This window comes from Ictidomys tridecemlineatus, chromosome 13 (genome assembly GCF_052094955.1).
Source record: "Ictidomys tridecemlineatus isolate mIctTri1 chromosome 13, mIctTri1.hap1, whole genome shotgun sequence".
Lineage (NCBI taxonomy): Eukaryota > Metazoa > Chordata > Mammalia > Rodentia > Sciuridae > Ictidomys > Ictidomys tridecemlineatus.
The window spans coordinates 8399752-8417812 of record NC_135489.1 but is presented as its reverse complement, the minus strand read 5'-3'; the positions used below and the strand labels follow the sequence as shown (position 1 = coordinate 8417812).

Sequence of the window (18061 nt, the reverse complement as noted above, 5' to 3'; positions counted from 1 at the left end):
GACTAACTTGTCTATTTGCAAAAGACCCAAAGACAAATACAATATTACCTCCTTAGGAAATTTATGGTCTCTGAGGCAAAGCATGTAACTCAGTGCAGAGCTTTGGCATTAACCCTGAGTCGTGGGAACGAGGAAATGCCTCACAGCAGGGTAAGAGATGGATGTATATCTGGGTGGAGGTTGCGGTATGAGTTTTCAATTTTATGCTTTCTTCTGGACCTCCCAGTTAGGGGATAATGACCTGGAATAAAATCAGTTTTGATTAATAGTTATTTCCCATTGTTTCTCCAGCAGAGACATTACCACTTTCCCTCAGCCTGAAGCAGCTCCTGACTCAGTAAGAAGGCCCCAGGAGATGACCACCTTCCCCACAACGCTGAGAGCTGTGCCAGCCCGGCTCCTTCTGCTCTTCTCACTCTGTGTCTTCCACAGGAATCAGGGGCCCCGGACAGCACCATCATACAGCAGTGGCTTCTCCACCTTCAGCCTGCTGACCTCTCAAGACAGGAAGAAGAAAAGGAAAAAGAGGATGTAAAATGGGTTGGCATCTTGAGCAGATTTGTTTTGTTTTGTTTTGTTTTGTTTTTTGAAAATGCTCATTAGATTTCCACTTACGTTTCATTGGCAAAACTTACTTCCCAGCCAAGTGCATTTGTACAGGAGGCTAGATTGCAATTTCTTTAATTAATCACATTGTTGACTTAAACAAAAATAAAATTCTTATTGTTGGAAAAGAAGGGAAGAAATGATATTGGATAGGCAAATAGCAGAATCCACAGGGAAGGCCGAGTGTATGGAATAAAATTAGAATCCACTCAAGAAGAATGTGTGTGTGTGTGTGTGTGTGTGTGTGTGTGTGTGTGTGTGTATGCATGTAGATTATGGATCACGGTTTCAATGTACCCTCTGAGCTGGGATGGAGACCCTGGATTACTGTCTCCTTGATGGTGTTGAGTATCATGCTACCAGTGAACAAAGAACCTGAGAGCCGGACCTAGCAGTAAGTGTGAAGCAGGACACCCACTCCACTCTCTGGCCCCAAGGGAGGTGGGGCTGTGTGAGAAAACATGATCCTTCACTTGAGGAGGCTGCAAGTGAGACAGTGCCCCCATTCACAGTCAGAGTTCACTAGGTGGTAATTTAGGAACCTCCTGTAAAAAATTATAGTGCGACAAAATCCTGACTGGTGCAGGTTCTGCAAAGACGGAAGAAGACGAAGCAGAGACAGAGACATAAACTGATTGTTCAAGTTTTGGTACAAAGCTGAGTTAAGTTACTAAATTTGAGGGGCAAAGTAGTGTAAGGACTCAGGGACAATAAAATGATTGAGGGAGTGTGGGGTGATAGTATCTAAAGATGGAAATACAGTGAAAGTTTTTGGAAGAAATACAAGAGAATTGGTGTCACTGAGATTTGACTGGTTCCTAGTGAATATTTCATTAGACTGTTGGAAGTACAGATCTGAAGGCTGAGGCACTATTATGGGGATGTCTTGTATATTTGGAATTTTATGTATATTAGTTTACTAGGGCTGCTGTAACCAATTACACAAACTTGTGATTTGAAACAAGGGACAGTTCTTGTCTCAGAGTTCTGGAGGCTAGGAGTCCAAAATGGAGATGCACCCAGACCTGTGCTCTCTCTGAGGGCCTGAGGAGAGACCATTCTCTTTTCCTAGCTGATGGTGGTTTTTGGCAGTCCTTAGCTTGTAGATGCATCATCCCAATCTTTGCTTTTGTCTTGCCATGGCATACCCCTGCTGTGTGAGTTCAAATGCCCCTCTTTTTACAAGGAACCAGACATTGGATTAGCTCTGGCCCCATCCTGCATGGCGGAACTTGATCACATTTGTACCAATACTACTTCTAAGTCGGTCATATCCGTAGGCATTGGGTAGGATTTCAGCATATCTTTTTGGAGTTCACAATGCAATCTACAATGATATATATGATAAAAGAAAGCCTCAAAAATAGATGTGATCACCCTGGCAAAAGATGTGGAATAAGAACAGAACCACGGATGGTTCTTTGGAGTATTCCAACACTGGGGAGAGAAAAAAAAGAAGGGATCAGTGCATGATATAAGCAAGACATTAAAAAAAAATACAGAAAAGCTTCATTCTGCAAAAATAAGAGAAGCTTGAGAAGGAGAGAGTTGACCAGAGGATTAGAAATCTTCTGAGTGTCAAGTAGTATGTGAACTGGATGGAGGCCACTGTATCTCTCACTGAACAACAAGAAGAGCAAGTTTGGGAGCAGAGAAGAGATTTAAGAGGACACTGCAGTGATTCGGAATGGTTATGTGCTTGAACCAGGGTGGTGGCAGTGCGGAGAGAGAAGAATGGCGAAGTTATTGATGACATTCACAAGGAACTGGTATTGGAGTGGGTGTAGAACAGGAGTCATGGTGACTTCCAGGATTTTTGTTTCGTCATCTATAAGCTCTGTTGGAATTTATTGGTATAACTTAGTAGGCCCACGGCATGATGATGACTTCAGATTTAACATGTTGGTTCCATATCTGTGATATTTTCTAGTGCAGGGGCACAATGCGCTAATGAATGAGTATTGGAGACTCAGAAGATGATTGGAGCCAAAGACAGATATTGAGAAGTCATCTGAATGAGAGGTGGTAATTGAAACCATGAGCATGTTTGACACTAACCAAAGAGAGAATGTGTACGTTATCTGAGAACCTACCTGATGTCTAACAAAGGATGGGAGGAGAATGGACACCACAAAGGAGGTGGGAAGAGGCAGCTAGAGATGAAGGTCAGGAGAGTGTTGTGCCAAGGTAAGCTTCACATGGACAGGGTTGCGAAGGGCATCCAAGGGCGGCATAGATCCGTTAAAGTGAGGACAGAACAGAGTTTGTAAACATTATCTTTTTTTTCACATAAAGGCGCGCGCGTGTGTGTGTGTCTGTGTGTGTGTGTCTGTGTGTGTGTGTGTGTATGTGTGTGTCTCTGTGTGTGTGTCTGTGTGTGTGTGTCTGTGTGTGTGTGTCTGTGTGTGTGTGTGTGTGTGTGTTTACTTTGATGCATTAAAGGAAGTGGATCCAGATTAAATGGGGTTATTGGCTGGGGAGAGCTCTTCCAATCACTTGACTATGAAGGAGAGACAAAAAGTTTCTGCAAATGAAAATGACTAGATGGAAATTGAAATTTATTGGCACAAGTGAAATCACCTGAGGACTTTATGGTGTTTAGAATCCCATGGGGAAGTCCAGGGAGGGGGAGAATTCAAAGACGAAGGGAAGCGTGATGGAGCCAGATAGCTCAAAAGGGTTTGTTGATTCTGTAGGGAGAACGGTCACATTTCCACTGCGTTAGGGAATGAGAAGGAAAGGATGTTGTGAAGTAGAAATAAATGATTAAAAACTGATATTCAGCTGGGCTGGGGTTGTGGCTCAGCGGTAGAGTGCTGGCCTTGCACGTGTGGGGCTCTGGGTTCGATCCTCAGCACCACATAAACATAAATAAGATAAAATAAAGGTATTGAGTCCAACTATAACTAAAAAAAAATATTTTTTAAAAAAACCCTGATATTCAGCTAAGAATAATCCTCCAAATTAAAAGGTGGAAGAATAAACTCATTTACTTCCTAATTTCCAAAGCTGTCCTGGTCACTCGTGGGGAGCCTACTGATTGTCTCCTCTGCCCTTGCTCTTTTCCTTGGGGAATTGTGTCCTCTGTCAGCCAGGAAAGCTCTCTTCTCCGTGGTCGACCAGTACCCCTCATCACCACACTTCCTGACAGCTGAGTCATGTCACTGGAAAGCCACTCCTTCCCCTGGGAAGAGGCCAGGGAGCTCTCCTGTGAGTCCCTGGGACTGCAGGTCACATTCCCTGCCAACAAGGACTGACAGATAGTTTTTGTATTCCGAGTTGTATTCTCAGAAACTTTATTAAATATGATTTCTTTTTTTCTTTTTTTGGCAATTTGCAAACCAAATTGAACAAGTGATATTTTCCATTGTTCTATGACCTGCAGTAGAATTTTCCTTTAACTATTTTCCAGATAGGGGCTTTAACAGTTTTTGTTATTTTAGCTTTAGGCTTTCCCATTTTTAGAAGTTATTACTATTAAATACTAAATATACGTGTGAATGAGGAGGTAGTTATTTTCTTCCTTTTCTGCTCACGGAACATAGTTTCAAATGGGCTGTCTGGAAAGCTTTGAATAACAAATACTTCATGCTTTGAGAACATTGAAATTATTTTATTTTGGTTATCTTACTTGTGATCCAAAGAGGGTGTTGTGGTATCGGTTTTGGGAGAACTTCACAACCAATGGGAATCCTTTTGGAGTTAGCGTGGGGTGTCCTTAATACTGGAATAATCCCGTTGGCCAGGACCCGGGAGCTGCTCAGATGAGAAAAGGATGCAGGAAATTCTCTTGTTTACACATGTGTCTGCAACTGAGACGCTAGCGCAGTCCCGCAAGCCCAGAGGGTAAGAGAATTTCATAACCTTCTGGTTTTCTGTTTAATTTTCATACTTTCCTGCTAGGCAAAGTCTGTGTTTTCAGAGCAAAGGAAAAGACAGTTGCTTATAAGATATAGAGGAAAACTACTTACTGTAGGTCTGGAAGCAGGATTTGGGGGATCTTTTTAAAATGCAGTTGATTTCTTCGCTTCCCTTCCTTTTTTCCACTCTAGGTATTATCTATTCTGACAGCTTCATGCATTTTCTGTCTTAAAAAAAAAACTGCACTCTAAACAAAACTCAGGTAAGAATTTCAACTCCAATTTTAGACAGTCATAGAATAGATTGATACTGAACCCTTATGTTCTAGTTCCATGTGCATATAAATGAACGTGTTTGAAGTAATCTGTATTCTTGTAGTAAAAACAGTGAAATTGTCATGCAAAGTCTATGCACTTTTCATTTCATGAGACTTCATGCTGAATTCTTTTCATCCTTAACAGAAAAGTATACTTTAAATATTGCCATGATACTGACTTTGTTTTATATGTTACCTGGATAGTGTGGAAGAGATAGGGACATGGAATAAAATCATAAAATCTTGTATTTAAGAACAAAGAAAAGAAATTGATGTTCAATTATACAGAAATAAATTGCAAGACTAAAGGAAAAAAATCTCTGTGATCAATTGGGAAGAATTTGCTTATGTTTTCTACAAAGATAAATTATCAAATAAATGCCCAGTGGGTAAATCAGTTGGACATAAATATGAGGAAGATATTCTTAAAATAAAAGATGTAATTAGAAATATTTAAGTAATATAAGGCACCAAACTATATAATGATATTTCTTAATAATCTTATTTACATCTTTACCCATTTTTCTGTTTTTATAATCTTTTTGTTATCCATAAATGTCCTTATGTACACATTAAATGTTCTTGAATTCCATTTTTTCCATATTTTTTATAAATAGTAAATTGGAAAGGAATCTAATAAGTTTGTCAGACAATATTTATAGGTTTTGTGTCATTTTGCAATCTGGACTTAAAATATCTGGAGAAACAGTTTATGTGAATTGCTTTATTTTTCAGAAACTTTAAAAATAGTTTTATTGTGAAATAATGTTATTTTTTTGTTTCTCTTTTGAATTCTGCATGTTCATTGGCTTCAACAGTTGCTTCATCCCAGGTACAGAGCTTCTTGCCTCTTGCAGTGGATATGACCTCTAATTTATGTATTTTAGCTAATTCTTAGAGGCAGAAAGATAATGAATATGATTATTAAATATATGAAAAATATTCTCAGGTCACCTTTAATTGAAAAAGTGCCTTATTTTTATGCTGATTTGACAAGGTTAATTGAGATCCATCAAAATCTTAAAAATTTTTATTTTTAGCAGAGATGTTAGTATTAGAAGAACTCACAAGACTTTGAAAGAGGTTCAACTTTCTGCTGAATATTGAAAATTAGTGAAACTTAGATAGTTGCTCAAAACAAGGGAAATATTCTTACTTTGTGGAAGCAGTCAACTTAAAGGCCCTAATTGGCATAAAGCATGGAAGAATAGTGGGAAGTAATCTGAGAGATCAGAACATGAAAAATGCACTTTGTGAATAGTTGACATTGTGCTCCACATAGGTGGAACAGAAAATGTTTGTGGAAATCTTAAAATTCACACAATGTTTCAAGTTTTATATATCCTTCAGTGAGGGTGATGGCAAGTTTCTGAGATGGAGTATATCATTCTTACCTCATTCTCACCATCAGCAGCATATCCTGCCAACACAGATGGTGTTTCCTGTGTGCAAGGTGATTGACATACATGTCTTCAATTCTGATAGCTCTGCAATAAACTGAACTTCATTTTATAAGTTAGCTTCATTTATACATGAAGAAATCTGGTGTTCAGAAATGTCAAATCCTTTACTTACAGCCACAGACACAGTGAGTGTTGGAGCCAGGGTTACAGGCACTGTCTTTCTGGTTCCAGAGTATGTTCACAGTGCTATGCTGGTATTTCAGGAATGTGAATCTGGTAGAAGTTAAACAGAGAGTTTTGAAATGGGCATTGAATTAATAAAGTACAAAGAGGAGGAAGGGAGACAACAACCCAAAGATCAATTTCAATATTCCGTATAGCCAATCGATCACAATTCTATCAAGTGTTCCACTCTTTTCTTTGGCAATAGAGAACAGAAATCAATGATGAAAATAAGGAACAGTAATTGTTAGGGAGACATATCTGGCATTGTGGATCTGTGTCCCTGACTACCAGGGAGGTGTTTACAGTGTTTTATGATATTTTTCTAATAAAGTATGAAAATATGGATCACTTGAGGAAGGGACAATAGGTTTCAGTGTGTGTGTGTGTGTGTGCACCTGTGTGTGAGTTCATATTTTTCATTTGCATCAAGCCTAGTACCTGGTTCATGGTAGCTAACAAATGAAAGGCAAATAAATATTTGGGTCTGTGGAAGAGATTTACTAAAAACAAGTACAAATAAAATGCTTGTTGAGAAAAAATAAGGAGCAGCTTTGACATTTGAATTGTTTTGCCTCCTCTTCAATACTTATGGCTTTCTTTCTTATTTTAAAACATATTAAAGAGAAGCTATCTTTTGATTTCTCAGAGGAAATTTCATTACAGGTTTTCAGTGAAGATTGTTGTACACAATAGAAATACTTGAAGTGCCTGGGAATGTTATCGGGAGCAGGTTGACTCTCCTTGATTTATTTTCGATGTGTGATGTTGATGACTACTTAGTGACCATGCCCTCTTAAAACTATGGAAAGATCAATTACTATCAAAGGAAAGCATCATGTACATTTCAGTTTTATTTCAACAAGTGGAAGAGTACACATAAAATTTATGTTGCTTATGGATTATATAGTATTCAGTGTATCCATAGTAAAAATACTAGAACCTATTTATTAGCAACTGTCCCCCATGTATACAGACTTTAAACATCTTTTATTTCCTCTTGAAGTAAAATAGAACTAGTATTTGAATTAGCATTCATTTTCTTCTCTCTTTTCTATGGTTTGAATGAAGTTAAAAAAAACTTCAGCTTATGCTGTTAATGAGTTTTTTTGGAATATTTATATACACACATACAAATATATGTATATATGATGGTTTCTATGCTATCAATTATAAACATGTTATATGTTACTTTATAAGTATAGTATCATTTAAGTAAGCTTTACAGGAGAAACATATTTTCCATACACTGAAGCAGATGAGGATATTTGAAATGCCATGATCTGGTCCCTGACCTCATGACTTTGTATTTTAAATAAACATATTTAGGTTATGTTCCAAGATTATATTGCACAGAATGATTCTTATTCCTGATGCCAAGTTCTCACCAATTACAGGTGCTCAAATGTGATAGAATATGAACTTGAGACCTTGGGTACAAAAAGGAAAACTGGACACTGGAAATAAACTAGCCATTTAATTGAAATCCTAACTTTGAAAAATTATTAATATTACTATGTATTTAAATATTATCTGGGTTGATTTAAGCCAGGTGAGTGAGGGATTCTGGAAAGATGGAAATAACAATCATTTAAAATGCTACCGATTATTCAAATGAAACAGGAATTTCAGGTGTAGAGTTAACCATTAATTAGATTTAGTGATGTAGAAATCATTTATTCTCTGATTTTGTTTGAAGTTGGGGCTGAAATTGATAGAGTAACTTCAGGAGAGAATAGAAATAGGAAATTTTTTTCTTAAAGATTTTTATTATAAAAATCCGGAGAAATGGGATGGCTCCTGAGCAGGGATCAAGATCACTTTTTGAAAGTTGAAGGTATGACAACACTTCTGTTACTGATGAGAATGGCCTAAAGCAGGGGTCTGAACTGATGTAACACAGGAGCAAGGATTCTGTGTTGGCAGGAGACCCGCCTTTGAGTAGGTGAGCTGGGATGAGACGTGCCTAAGAACAGGAAGCCTGACTTGAGGGCATGGGTTCTCTGCAGAAACACATAGCACATGGGCATCCTGAGATTGAGAGGTGTAGAGCGTGGGAAAACATAACAATTTTATCAACGAAGATGCCTTAAGGAAGACAGGAGTCTAGTGGAAGAGAAGTGAAATGGGATAAGGTTGAGTCGGCAGTGGTGAAAGCCCCTTTGAGGTTCAGAATCAAGAACTTGAGGAGAGAGCCAAGCAGGTGTTTTCTCTGATATGAGCAGGTGCTCAGGGGCACATACGGAGCAGGCAGATAGATGGCATTGACCTGTTAGGGTTTTCTAAGCTGGTGAGATGGATGGAATGTCAGGATGAGACTTATCTATCAAAAATGGAGTACAGAGGAGGAGGGGAGGGGAGATGTGAAATAAGTGAGAGATGGTGGAAAGGCAGTAGAGTTGATTGACAGACTCAAGGCTGGGTCAAAAGGGACAGTTACAAGGAGGATGGGAGGAGGTAATAAGAGGTATTTGTCATTGATTTGGGAAGAAATGCTAGTGCAGTATGGTGTCTAGGGTGTATAAGCAGCCAGTGGAGAGGTGAAGTGAAGATATTGGAATTATTAGGAACTTAGGGTAAGAATATTAGTTATAAGGGTACTACATGTGGAAATGTTTTGGACATAGAGTTTTTGTCCTTGAAATGCTTCAACTCCTCCTCTACTTAAGCAATTAAGTAACACAGTTGGTTTCACTAGATAAATTTTAATACCCGTTCCCATGCTAGGGTGCTGGTATCTTGCTAGAATTCTCTGTCTCCTTTCTGTTTACATCATGTCCTGATTGCTCATACAAACTGCATTAGAAAAATAAATCTTCATGCAGAGAGGGATAAGAGCAACATAGAATTTTTCACATCCAACAAATTTTAAGTCCACAATTTTTCTAGATGTTTATTCTTTGCCAAAGTTTAAGCTAAAATTTAAATACAGTTAAGTTTTAAAATAATGCTGTTCAGAGAGCATGAATGGGTAATATGATTCTTGGCCTCTGACTTCCAGTACAGCAGATATTTTAACAAATACACATTTTAAAAGTTAGTCATCATTTTTTGCACATTGTCTAAATGGTGGGATTTCTCAAAGTTTAGATTGAACTGTTGAGCAGATGTATCTAATATTTTTAATGATGTCCATTTGCTTGTGATATGACAACTGCATTATGTAACTGTATGGCCAGGAATAAAATGACCTGTACATATATATTTAAATAACAGCCATAGACATTTTGGTGTACAGTTTCATTATCAGAACACACTTTTCAAGAATATATTTGCCAATAATGTTATGAGCAATCACCTTAATTTGAAACATATATAGGAAAACTCTACATGATTGAAACAGAAATGTTGCCAAAACATGTTGAACATCCTTTTAAAAAATCAAAACATAGTTTTCTATTTCTGTAAAATTCTCCATAAAAAAGAAACATTTTGAAACTTTCGGATACTCTAGAGTTGTGCTGTCCAATATAAATATAGCTCAAGCATGATTTTCAATTTAAAGTAGCTAAAAAATTAAAAGACAAATAAGTGAAATTAATATATTTATTAATAATGTTTATTAGTAAACCCAATATATAACATTATCATATAACATGTGAGCTGTATATATATATATATATGTATATATATATATATGTATATATATATATATATATTTCTTAGTGAGATATTTTATATTTTTATTTTTTTGTGCCCTGTCTAATTCATACTTTAGATCATTTCGACTCATGCTGCCCTCATTTCTAGGGAGCACTACTTCTGGCGAGTAAGTACCATGCCGCATGGCCTGTGACTCATGCACTGTGAAATAAAGTTAAAAAAAAAAAACACTCTCAGGGCAGTCATAGATCATATAATCTCTCTCCTTATTGTAAATGAATACAAAAAGCTTAATGAGCTTATTAAGGATGAGACTTGATCCAGATTTCCTAAATCTAACCCACCATCCTCTGGCTTCTACCAAACCTTATGATGTTGTCTTGTTTGCATATTTATGTTATCTTGACACTGAGAAGTATATAAATTCTGGCAGCCTTTAGACATAACCAAGCCAATATGCCCTCTGGTTGTTATTGATTAAGAGATTTGAATTATTTAGGGAAGTCTACTAGGTGTCAAAGCAGGCAAGGATGGAAATGATAAACCCAATTCTAAGAATCCACAGAATTCTTAGTATTTATTTATGTATTTATAAATTAAAATTAAATTAAATCTATAAATCTGAGGAGGCAGAGATATTTAAGAGAAAAACAGCAAAAGAAGAGTTTTGGAGGAAGATTTTAAATTGAGACATTAGAGGAATTACTTGTGAAAGAGTCGATGAGAAGAAAATATTCAGACTAGGAGATGAGGTGAAAACAAAATTTCCAGCAACCAAAATTTTAATCTGGTCTCTGACTCTGCAGCTTCCCTTACACATGGGTTACATTTTCTGTTTCAGAGACTGGAAAGCCAGATCTTTTGAGAAATATAAACACTGCTTATTCACTTCCTGTTATTTTGAAATTTTTAATCCTGTTCCCTTAGTTTTTATTACTAAGGAAATAAACAACTAAGCCAAAATAAAAGGACACAAATGAAAACTGATTCCAGATCAATTAGCAATTATGTTAAGAATTCTGCTTTATAGTTAAATTGGTTTTCTTTTTTAGTGCTTTCTTTTTCTATGTTAAAATTAGAAAATCAGGAACATCAACACTTATAAAGATGATTGGAAGCTGAGGATCCTGTGTCTGAACAAATGATTAATTCACTAACTAAAATGGGGAACATATGTACAGGGACTAAAACCAGGAAAAAAGTTCTACTCATGTTTATAGCAAATACTTGTTGAATAAAGTTCTAATATTTGTTTATTTTTTAAGATTTCATGTTTTTCTTAAGACATAAAATCTTATAAATGAAACACTTCCAGTGAGATCAACATTTGCATCTCATTGTTATCAGGAGCTTATGCACTACAAAAGCATCACGTTGTGTTTTCCGAAGGATGTATCTGAAAACTGATTTCTTGTTTATATTACATTAAAATGAAAAGAATTACAATAAAATGTGATTGATAGTATTTCTATGGACTCAGAAGAGTCCACAGAAATGTAATGATGCCACACATCTAATTATGGTGACTCAGACACTCTTGGGTAAACCTCCATTCACTGTTAGCTAATGTCCTGCTAATCCATGGCAATGATATATTTATATTAGGCTATATATACATTATTTCCCTTTTTGTTAGATTGTACAAGAATATTAGTCTTAAATAATTCCATTGTCTATCTTTGATTTTTTGATAAATGTTCTGAGTTTAAAAATGTTCCTTAACAGGAGAAATTACTTGATTTAACTGCATATAAATGAATGCTATTTTATTTATGTTGAAAAAACATTTTTCATCTTCCTTTGATCTTTCTTCATTCATCTCCCAAGATATACAATGGTATACTTTCTGAAATTCATGCTATTAGTATTCAGAAGGAGCTAGCCTTGTGATTTCAAAATTAATTGTGTACTTTAAGAAAAAACAATTATGAAACAGGAAGTTCCATATTCACTAATAATTTTATTCTGTCAACCTCTTCTGCAACTTCATTAATAAAGGCATTTAATTCAAGGACTAAAGCTGACCTGTGGGTTTGGAGTATGCAAAGACTTAGTTTTTGCAGGGCTGCCCTGCGAACACACTGCTGTGGAGGGATGGAGGCAGCCAGCTTTCCTGTCTCCATAACACACTTGGAGGATATTTAGAAAGTTCAGCTGACTTTCTGCCCCCAGTCCCTTCATTTTCCATACAGAAAGTAGAGTTTGCTGTGTAAATATTTATATGTGGGAGGGTAATCAGGAGTGTTAAACTCCAAAAACAGGGCTAGTTTGTGTTATAGTTTATACAATTCTATTTTCCAGTTTTTCCATCATATTCAAAATAATTCATTTTCATTCATAATATAAGTTTTGTTTCATTTAAAAATGTGAACAGCTCGCTAACTTGATAAAAGTGAGTCTTTGGAAAACTATTCTCTTTTAATACTTACTTGAATTTCTCAGTCAAATTTCACAGGTAATCACAATGGGAGCTCCTTGAGGGTGGACATTCAAATCTCTTTCTTCTCTGGTACAACTTCAACCTCTAGAATGATGTGCTTGGGACATAGTAGACATTCAATAAGCACTCACTGACTTAATACAAAAATGCAAGTTTAAAAATATAAGAAATATTTATCTTTATTCTACTGTAACATCATGCAGAAATGAGAAGACATTTTTGTGTATGTATTTTAATAAAATGGTCATCAGAATACAACAGACACTAGTATTGCTGTATGTATATACGTGGCTGTATAACCAATGTGATCCTGCAATCTGTACATGTGGAAAAATGAGAATTCATACCCCATTGAATCAAATGTATGATATGTCAAGATCATTGTATTGTCTTGAGCAACTGATAAAAAATAAAACTTTTTTAAAAAAGAAATTAAATTAGAATAGAAATGAGCAAAAAAATGGTCATCAGAACACATCATTTCATATGAACTTGCCTACTTTTGTGTCTTTTATTTTGCTTTTGTTATCACATGAGCTCCTTAAGTGTTAGACAAAGGAAAATAATTATAGGCACTTGAAAATCTTAAAATTACTGTAGTTTACTACTTTTTGGTTTTTGATATATAATTTACTTTATATGATAATCTTTTTCATTGAAGTTTGGAGCCACAGAAAGATTTGCAACAGAATATAAATCACTTAGAATGGAATAGAATATATTATATGCAAGGGATGCTTGCTTAGGAAACACACACAGACGCACACAATATAAAATCTAATCTAACTAAAAGATTTAAAAGGATAGTAAGCAGTTATGTATTTATTTCTGATGAATTTTATTTTTATTTTTATCTTTTTTTCAACAGGAAGTTATTTATAAATCTCATTGAGTCACTTCCACAAAAGGGAAAATCATTTGGGTTACCATAGCAGCTAGCAAAGCCCCGCTTAGATTTTTATCTATGCTTGAGACAGATGCCTTCTATCTGGTTAAAATGAAAATACAACAGCAAAAAAGACCAAACATAATTTGTTTTGTAACTCTACAACACCAAATTTCCAAATTTCAAGGAAATCTCCCCTAATCTGCTTTAACAATCTAGTAACTAAAACCTCTATTGTTAGTGTGTCTCACTCTGCCTTTTCTCTGAATGCTTCCTGAATGAAGTTTACTCTTATAATTTGCAAGTTCAGGGATTTTTTAGTGCAACTATGTTTAAAAATTTTCTTTATTAAGAAGTCCAAACATAAAGTCATAAATCATATAGAGCCTCCACAGAAACATTTAAAAAACTGTTACTTTTCTATGTTGATAAAATGTAAACTTTAAGAAAGGGAGCAATTGACTCAGGCAGGAGAGGTGTGAGGACAGAGGGTTCTGGAAGGAATGGGCAAGGTGAGTGGGAGACTGGAGGGAGGCTGCTTTCGGGAAGGTGAGAGCAAGGGAGAGAGCAGGGATCAGGGTGGTGATCCCCTGATGCATGGAGTATGGACAGCCATGGGACATGGAGGTGAGTGAGCCAGGGAGGTGAAGTCTGGATCTGCAAGGAGCAAACACCAGGCTGAGTTAGGACTTAATGCACTGAGCCTGCTGACCAAAATGAGAAAGTGACTCAGTCACTGAACATGGGAATCTTCCATATTGGAAGGAAAAATAAAATTCTGCCAAGAGAGAATAAGATAAAACCACATGGGACTACATAGGCTTGGATTTTTATCACTACAGACCAGTCCTTAATCTTTTGTTGTTAAACACTATTGTTGAAACATAAGGAGATTGCAAGAACTATGAATCATGGTTAGATTTATGAAAAAGAAAAGCAGCTTTTCATATTTCTGTGAGTTAAAGTCTCTATTTTAATGGGAACACATATTTCAGTAATTTTACTTAAAAATAAATTCAAAATCCACTTATGTTAATGTATCAAATGGTCTCTATTGTGCTTTATGAAAAGTGTCAAAGTTTTAAAGTGTATTTTGTAACAAAATTTAATTCATAACCAAGATAATTTCAGGAGAAATTTTCCTTTTGTGTCTTCTGAACATAATAATCATGTGACCATATGTGATTACCTACTTATGGATTATGTACTTAAAAAGGAGTAGAAAATGACTATCATGTCTTGGTGCAGTTTAAATAATAGAAGTACTTAGAGAAAATATTAGGCAATTCAAATGGCTTCTCAACAAGCTGGCATTAAACATTTCTTTTAGCAGAGGCTATGCTTTTCAGATCTTTATATTAACTGAGGAGGTTGATGCTTTTATATTAGTCAAGAACAAGTAAAATACAAAAATGAATATATCAAGACCCTAATGAATATTGAAGTTTGAAATGTGAACATAAATATCAGTACAGGCTGGTACTTGTATAATCTTCATGAAAGAAACACTCCTTCTGAATAAATATAAACAGCATATAGTGAAGCAATATATATGACATTCCAAGAAAAACTGATTTATATTGGTAGCACAAGATTAAAAGCTAGGGAGATAGAGTAGGGGAAAAGGAAACTTGGATGAAGGGAAGGGGAGTGGAGGGAGAGCACTTAGACGTCTGTTCCAATAATTCAGGACAGAGGTGATGGTACTTGGACTAAGTAGGTGCCAAGAGAAAAGTGAATGGAGATGAAGAACTTTCAGAAGTTACAGTGAGCAGGACTGACAGCTGATGGTGCATGGGGATGACGAAGAATGTTTAGGAAGGGAAAACTGACAACCTTCTGGCTTCCACCAGCTCAAAGATGCTGGTGCCTTCAGATGGTACAAAAAAATGAAGGAAAGCAGCTAATCTTTTTTTTTTAAATTGCAAATATTTTATGAATATTAATCATATGATATAAACATTTTCCTTCAATTAAAGTTATTCCTATCATGCATTTATGTCAACAGTTCCATAAGTATCTTTCAGACCATATACTTTCTCTTTAAAATCTCTGCGTATTCTTGTTGTGCTTCTAAAAGTAGGTTTTGGCTTGACTTATTAGATTTGGGTGTAATGGTTCTAGTGGGCCCAGGTTCAAACTCTGTGGTCACTTCTTCTAGTGCTCTGGGTAAGCCTTTGCCTGCCGCCTGCTCCAGCTGGGCCAGGTGCTCCTCCCCGCTCTTTCTTGCAGGCTGTGGCTGTGAGCTGCGAACCACTACGTTTTCTCTGGGACCCAGACTTTCTCCGTGTCCCTGACTGTTGTCCTGATTTTCGAGGCTGCAGATTTTGATCTTAGAAAGCTCTTGGGAAACACGCTCACTGTGATCTCTGGGGTGGCCTGTGTCAGCATCCGTCTTGGCCTGAGGACTGGAGTACTCCTGCCTTGTGCGCTGGAGACCCAGCTCTCGGTCTCTCCCCGGGGTCTGACTTTCGTAAGGATGGGACGGCGCCAGATCCAGCCTGTCGCCGTAGGGTTCCAGCTCGGCTTCCAGTCTGGCCTGGCCTTGCTTCAGCTTCTCCAGTTCCGACGTGAGCATCCTGATCTCAGCTCTCAGGTCATTCAGCTGCTCGTTTCGCTGGAACGTGGTTTCCCTCTGCGTTTTCTCGTACACTCGGATGGTCCTCTGCAGGTCATCGCTCTTGGCTTTCACAGTTTCGATATTCTCGAGATACGTCTTCTCCATGTCCTGGCTCTGACATCTCACCCTGTCAATGTTCACTCTGAGCAGAGCGATTTTGTCCTCCAAACTGTTGTATTTTTGCAATAGATCTTTTTTGGTACAACCACTAGTAGGAACCTGGGGCTGGTCACTGTGGGGGTCACCAAGCCTCGTGGGCTCTTCCTCTGGAGTCACTTCCAAGCCGGGGGCTGAGCCGGGAGCTTCTGCGCCTGCATTGATTGTGTCCTGTGGGTCATCCATGTTAAGGTGTCCCCGTCCTTCGCGTGAGAAGATGCAGGAACCTCATCTCGCAGCCTCTTGACAGCTAAATGTCCAGATTCGGCCAATTTTTTTCTGCGAAAAGGCTGGGGGTAGAGTTGCGACACACGTGCCTTCCACAAATGACCAGTGAGTCCTCCCAAAGGCTGGTGGGCACTTCCAGTTGACCCAATGCGGGGGGCTCCTGGCCGTTTCTCTCTTTGGTAGAACCAAGACCAGCCGCCGGTTGACAGCGAGCCCTTCCACCGTCGTTGTCCCCGGTTTTGCTACCTTCCAGGACAGTTAGGACCCCGGTTCTCCCTGGTCAGGACCAAGTGACGTCAAACTGCCACCGTCACGGAGCTGTCACGCAGGGCCCCATCTGTGCGGCTCACGGGTCTAACCTGCGGCAGGACTGTCCGTTGTCCATCCGCCGTCTCGGCCCTCGAAGCCCCTGACTGTCACCGCAGCGTCTGTGGGCCACCCAAAGGCGCCACGTCCTTAGCGGTGGCTTCACCTGGGTCTGAGAGGGTTGGGCAGCGAGGCCCGGCAGCCTGCGGTCATCAGGGCACCGCGATGACCATCAGGGCACCGAGATGACCAGGGTGAATTTATAGACAAGGAACAATAATATCTGTTCCCAAGCACCCTCCAGCAGCAAAATTCATTGATTCTTTCTAGGAAATAATGGGAATATTTCTATACTGCCTCGGGGCAAAAAAATGGAATATTTTCTCTACTCCAGTTTCTAGGAAAAATGTGAAAAATATTTCTTCAGTCTTTTTTTTTTTTTTTAAAGGGAGGAATTTTCTAGTTTGCAAATTATGATGATTTTTTTCTCCTAAGCCTTTTTTCTTAATAGCAGGCATTGTGCTCTGTTACGTGGGAATAGTTATTCAATTTATATGATCTCTTTCAACAAATCACACACTTAAATTGAAATAAACTGGCTTAATCAAGGAACAATATTGAGAAATTTGGGTGATTATCACATCTTTCTTAGAATCATAGAACTCTAGGTTCAAACAGTAGGCTAGCTCAGCTCCATTCAGACATTTCTTAAAATCTATTCTGTTTAATTACATTGTTTTCAAAGGAAAACTGAAGAAAGATATAGCTATTTTCTGTCTTCAAATATTTCTTTTGATTCTCTAAAAAAATTTAAAGGCAGCAATAAATGACAGAATATCATTTCATAGAAACTGTTTTCTGAAATGTTTAGAAATTAGCTGAGAGCATGCATTTCAAAAAATGCAAATAATCTCAGAAGTATTTGAAGTAGAAATAAGTGCTGTAACATTCTTCTCAGAATATTTCATTTAAAATAAAATCAAAGTGAAAGAAAAAACTCTACAATGTGTTTATTATAAGTTGAAAGACTAAAAAACTAATTTTAATGAGGAAAACTAATACCTCAGAAACATTTAGGATAATTACATTTATTCTTCTGCTTCATAACTATCGCTGCTAATGTTTTTGGTGGGCTAGATTATTTTCCAGGAAAATTATTTTCAACAATATTAATTAATTAATAGAAAAATTAATAAAAAATTAGTATTTTACATAGGTTATATGAGTAAACTACCTTATCACACATTAGCTCGAGGTTTTTAGTTATTGAAAGCTAAATGCTTTTAGTCACCAGTTCTGAAATATTAGAATTAATTACCATTTCCTTGTTATTATTCTCTCACCTTTTCCCTACATTTCTTTGATTCACACACTCACACCCACATCAACCACACATGCAAATACACACATACCA

At 37.2% G+C, this 18061-nt stretch overlaps 1 protein-coding gene across 1 annotated transcript in view; it reads left to right on the top strand.

The window, feature by feature from the left end:
* Positions 1 to 4120: 4120 nt before the first annotated feature.
* Ccdc102b (coiled-coil domain containing 102B) overlaps positions 4121 to 18061 on the top strand; it is a 113140-nt gene continuing 99199 nt past the window's right edge. Inside the window, exon 1 of the mRNA XM_078029903.1 lies at positions 4121 to 4452. The gene's annotated coding sequence lies outside the window, so the exon portion shown is untranslated. The remainder of the gene's footprint in view (positions 4453 to 18061) is intronic.